We start from the raw sequence: 6,000 nt of genomic DNA on the forward strand, positions 1-6,000 counted from the left end.
AGCCTTGACACCAGAGTTGTTTTTAAAGAATGATTCTCTCAAATTTCCACGTAATAGCATCTTGACACCCAGATAACAGAGAGAGCTCACACACGCTTGATTAAAAGATGGACGGGTGCTCTGGCCCTCAGGATCAACGTTTCATGCTGGTGCAGTGCAGCCCACGACCCTAAACATTTCTTCTTGAGATAACACCCTTCAGGGTTCACAGAAACACATCTGTATCTCTCCTGCTCTGTGTCTTCAAAACAAAAGGAGCTTTTGGATTGTGTTGCTGCTTTGGAAGGATTTAAGTAGGAGAGGCTCTTAGCCAAGAAAAGACAGATTAATTGAGTTGTAAAATCCCTCCTCTCAGAGAATATGCATGCAACAGAATCAGATTCTTGCATAACGAAGTATCATTGGCCAAGAATGCTAGGGATCCATCTTCTGGCTTCCCCTTGTGTTTCATCCCACAGTCCTTGGGAATTAGATGGTATTCACAACATTTGTACATGGTGACTGAGAATATTTTGCAATAGGAAATAATCCTTATTACTTGTAAAATTTAAATAAAGTAAATGTAGATGTAGCATGTTTAACACATGATATTGATTCTTTATAATAACAACTAGATGGATGTTAAACACTAGGATTACAATAATTTCATTATAATAAACAGATTTAATACAATTTAATCAAATATTCAGAAATTAAATTTAAAAGTTGAGCTTTATTTCAATGATTTTTATTAAAAAATTGGTATACACGTTATTTTTTATTTTGCCCTTTAATTTTAATAGATAATATAAATATTTGAGAACAATAACTTTTTAAACATATATACAAAGTAATTATGATCTCAAGATTCACAATCACTTCAAATTGCAATGTTGATGAAAATACATTCAAATTTTAAACACTTTGAAATTCCTTTTATTTTTAACTTGTTACGTGACTGATCAATTGATTAAAAAGTACAGGAAAGTCTTTATTTTAACAACAGTGATTTTGCTGAAATAAAGGAAATGAAATAATGTTGTGGAATAAGTAAATAACTTATGAGTTATTTTCGTATTTTACTATTTATACAAAATGTCACCAGCTCCCCCAGACACATGCAATTATAACTAATTGTGGTCATCTTTGATATTTCGTTCCCTTTCATGGTATTGTATAAACACCATGGCTTTATAAATGTTTTGGGATGATGTTATTGATTTGTATAGACTGAAGGATGAAGCACATTTTGTTTCACCATGTTCTGTCTTCATTTCTAGCTTTTGAATGTGTGGCCATATGATAGGTGGGTCTGCATTTGTGCTTGTGGCCTGGCCTGCAGTGGAGGGAAGTCTCGTTTCCTGAGGAGCCCCAGGTTTAGGAGACAAACCTAACAGATCCTTTGAGGGGTATGGAACAAGGGCCCAATCTTTGCTTTTTCCTCCAAAATGGAACATAAAAATGCCAGGAATTCCTTTAGGTGATCATACTACTCTGAGCACACTTAAAATGCAAATTCAAGCAAGAGGGAAAATGATACGAGCCCCTAAACCCTTAGAGATGGAAAAGTTTATTGGTCTCTTCCTCAGGGGGAAGGACTGGAGTGGAGGGAGGAAGGTAGGGGAGCCCCAGACACAAGCCACAGCTACATCTGAGTTCTTTTCTGCAGACCAAAGCAGAGAAGGGGCCTGTGCATAACTCTTCCCAGAGCAGGTGGTGGAGGCCACTCAGAGCCTTCCATTCCACCTCCCTGAGTTAAGTCCCGGGCAGGACACTGCTCCTCAGTGCTGACCCTCACCCTGCCAGGAGCACTGCAAGCCCCGAGGACCTGAGCGCCAGGATTGAGGACTCAGCTCAGGACCTTACTAATTCCCAAGACTTTTTGCTATTTAAGAAAACCATATCCCCTCTAAGCAGATGTCACACAAAAGACATCTTTTCCTTCCTGCAGAATCAACCCTAGGCCAATGAGCTGAGCTTTGCAAGAGGAACCAGGGCTAGACCTCTGCCCCCTTGGCTGAGTATCTAGCACAGGAGACAACCTGTGCTGCCATATGCTCTGGCCTAAGCAGTGACGGTCACACTGGAGCAGGGAAGATGACCCAACTTGGGGTGGCAGGCAGACCAGAGCAGAGATTCCAAAATTCTACTCCAAATCCTTCTTGGTTCCACTAAGATGTCTCTGGTCCCACCCCCATACCACATGTCAACCACAGAGGTTCCTTTCACTAGCTGCACAGTGTCGCTTTTGTTTTTGTTTTAGAAGAAGGGATTGCACAACTTAAAGAAAACTTTTTTAACTCCTGATCTAGACTGACCACATCATGGTCTCTGAAGGCAAAGGAATAGAAAAGACAGCAAGGGGGGCTGGACAGCTTTTTAGGGACATCAATAGTCACTGGCTTTTATCCTCTATTGTAGCAAGTGTGCTATTCTCTTTAATATACCCCACCCACCCCTGCCCACCTCACTACTATACTTTGCTTACTTAGAGTTTTTCAGGACCTTCAGTGGGGGTCTCTCTCTGTTAAATACAAATTAGTAGGCTTTTATCAAATGTTCACTTGCCAAAACAGACAAACAATATAGATTTCTAACATCTGAAAACTGTTCTAAGTATATACCACTGTAATATACAGAAGCAAAGCAACCATAACATTTCCTCATTTTTCTGACTAAATTTAGAAGCAAACATTTTCAAAATACGAAATTAAATAACAAAGGTTGCGGGAAAGAATATTATGCTGCGTGTGTGGTTAATTATACTTGCTCTTAAAAACGTCATCCTAGCTTCTTTGTAGAAACTGTGTGTGTAGTTATTTCACTCTGAAATGTCATAGGGTTACTTGGTTTCAAAAAGAAAATGGAAAAGCACAAAGATATTTATGTAATGCTGAAAGAAAATATTTCTTGAGAGAATGTAATGTTTAATTCTTTATTGCTTCCTTTTGTCCCATGACGGGTTTATAAATATACAATGCACAATTCTTTGTGCTATTGAAATTAAGGGTTCACAATATTTTTGCCTTTTCAGGAAAAGAACCAAGTAATTTAGATGCAGAAAAGATATGATTGTTTCCCAAGAGCTACTAAATCTAATGAACCTTTGTAATCACAAGGTACATAAAATAACATTTAATCTTTTTCCATGATGAGATAATCTTTATTTTTAGCTTCGAACAAGATGCTATTTTTTATCTAACCTGAATACTTGAGACTTCAAAAGTAAAACATTTCCAAAATGCTTGAATGAAAGTCATTCATCTATCCAATTTTTATTTCTGCTGTAATTAAAGCAAGGAACTTAATGGCAAGTGAACTCATTCCAATACTCCAATGAGACAAAATAAGATGAGACAAGTCATGAGACAAATAATAAATGAGACAAGTCATGTTATTAAGTGATGAAGTAATAGCTCTGGGTAGTCTGGCACATTCTTACCTGTGACTTCAGGTATTCACCTAAAAAAAGATACACTGAGACCAAGTTTACTTTTGTTTGGGGAGGGGAATTTGGCCCTGCCATGCCCTGAGAAATCAGAGAAGGATTTTCCCTCTAAACTGTTTTTCTTATTGCCCTAGGATTTACTCTTTTGCTTCTTCTGATTGGTATATCAAACATTATTTGACACCTATTAAGTGCCAATCACCATACTAGAGGTTAGGAATCGAAAGATAAGGAATACAGTCTCTTCGGTCAAGGAGCTCAGTCTAGAGATTTCTGAACTATGTGCAGTGCTAGAAGCAGGTACAGGGCCCCTGGTCCAATCCAGCTCTCGGATTTTGAGCCCAGAGCAGGGAGTTGGCTTCATCATTTAGACAGTTGCTCAAGGTATCTAAACTCTGAAATGCATATGATTCTGGCTGATGGCTGTAAGTTTCATTTCATGGCAGACAAGATGTGTAATAGCTACATTGCATGCAGCTACTGTGCTACAAGGTTGATGCCCGAATAACCCTTACGTCTCTTCAGGGCTCCTCTTAATGTTTTCCTTATGCTATTAGCCTTCTTAAAATCCTGCATTTATTCATGGGAGGGGTCAGAGAAAGTATTGCTATGGGTAGGTTTGGAGAGCATGATACCCATTCAATCCTCCCTCATTTGCCGGAGAATGGCTTTGTCATCATATCCAAGTTACTTACTTGCCACAGATTCAAATTCTAAAAGACTTTACTTGTCTATGATCCTTTTGAAATGAACACACTGAGTCTTGAGACGTACTCCTCTCTTGTGTATTAGAAAATAGAAGTCCTAAAATGGTTCTTGTGATTAACTGGGTGACTTCTCATCAGTGGACAAGGCTGATCCCAGCCACAGCCCTTTGTTTTGAACCATCCAAGTTCATGGGGGCTGCTGATTCAGGATTCTCGCTGTTCTCTCTACAGCTCTTCTCTTGGGCACTTTGAAATAAGAGCCATTCTCCAGCTTGAGTGGTAAAATTCTTGGTGTTTTGTGTTCTTTTGTTTTGTTTGTTTAAAGAGGCTTCATGAAGACCAAAGCAAAATGAGATGAACTGTAGATGAGTGAATTTCGGCTGGAGATGGGGGGTGGGTAAGAGCTTTCTCAAGCTTTCTCAGCACTCCCCACTCACTGCCTACCCCCATCCCTCTCCTTGCAGTACTGAGCGTCCACACAGCAGAGAGAGGACATAGGATGTCAGGCTGGAGCCCGGGGCTCCATTTAGAGTTTTGTCACCAACTCCCCAGCTGCTCTCTGACCTTGGCTTACCTTCTGGTCAATTACATGAATCTGTTCATCTATACATTTTGAGTTTAAGCAAACACAAATTTAAAATGATTTAAATTCCAGAAAATAAAATATATAATGAAAAAACTATTACCGAATAATATAGCTAAACTGGTATATTTACCTGAAAAAATAAACAGCAGAGTTGATTAAATTGAATCCCCTCCACCCCACCCCCCGCCCCAAGTTCTGTTCCCTCCTCAAGGAAATGACTTATTCAATTGTGCCTGGGTCCTAGGGGGGAAGCCTCTTCTGTAAAACAAAACAAAACTTAGTTTTATAGTTCAAGCTGGAGAATGTTTCTACTTATTTGGAAGTGGCCAACACAGTCCAAAATGCACTCCAATGAGTGGGCACCGGTTTCCACTGTTCTCCAAACTGCTAGGGAAGCTCCCTTTACCTGGATGAAAGGCAGAAAGCTGATAGACCCTGGTGATGACAAGCCCACAGAAGGGTAAGAGTGTAGTTTGGAAGCCCTTAGGAAAAGTCTCAGAGAGCCCTTGGATTCCTGGCCAAGCATATTTTCTCCTAACTTTCTTTTGGAAGTCTCATCTTTAGTTGAGATAACCCTTGTTCTCCCACCAAATGTTTTAGGAGATGACAGCTCTTGTCTGGCCCCTCTTGAGCCCACAAGTCTCTGGGCTCACCCCTCCCTGCACCCTGCCCCACAAGACATCTATGGCCAACAGTTTCTACAGAGCATCCCACCCACTTTTCTCCTCCTTACTTGGTTGTCTAGCCTCACTGATTGGCAAAGTCAGTAGTCATGTGTCTGGAGAGGAAAAAGGCAGATTATAAATTTATTGTTTGTTTGTTTATGAATGAATGCTTGAAAGTAGCTTTTCTGAGGTCTCCCCATGAATGAGTGACTAGAGCAGGTATTAGCGAACCAGGACCCAGGTACAATCAAATCTGACTGGGAGGCTCTTTTTATTCCAGGATCAAAGAATGATTTTTTAAAGTGGAAAATGAGGAAAAAGAAGAGGAGGATGAAGAGGATGAGGAGGGGGAGAAGAAGAAGAGGAAGAAGAAAGAAAGAGAGAGAGAAAGGAAGGGAGGAAGGAAAGAAGGATGGGGAGAGAAAACAAGTATGGAATCAGACTAACAGTGGCCTGCAAAGTCTAATATATTTTTTATCTGACCCTTTACAGAAGAAACTTTCTGGTCCATGGACTAGAGTACTTTTATCTTTGGGCGTATCTTGGGTTCTTGAAGATGAATCCAACTAGAGTCACACCCCTGGCCTTTTGTCTTTCCCTCACTCACTGTCATAT

Source organism: Nycticebus coucang, chromosome 4, assembly GCF_027406575.1.
Source record: "Nycticebus coucang isolate mNycCou1 chromosome 4, mNycCou1.pri, whole genome shotgun sequence".
Classification (NCBI taxonomy): domain Eukaryota; kingdom Metazoa; phylum Chordata; class Mammalia; order Primates; family Lorisidae; genus Nycticebus; species Nycticebus coucang.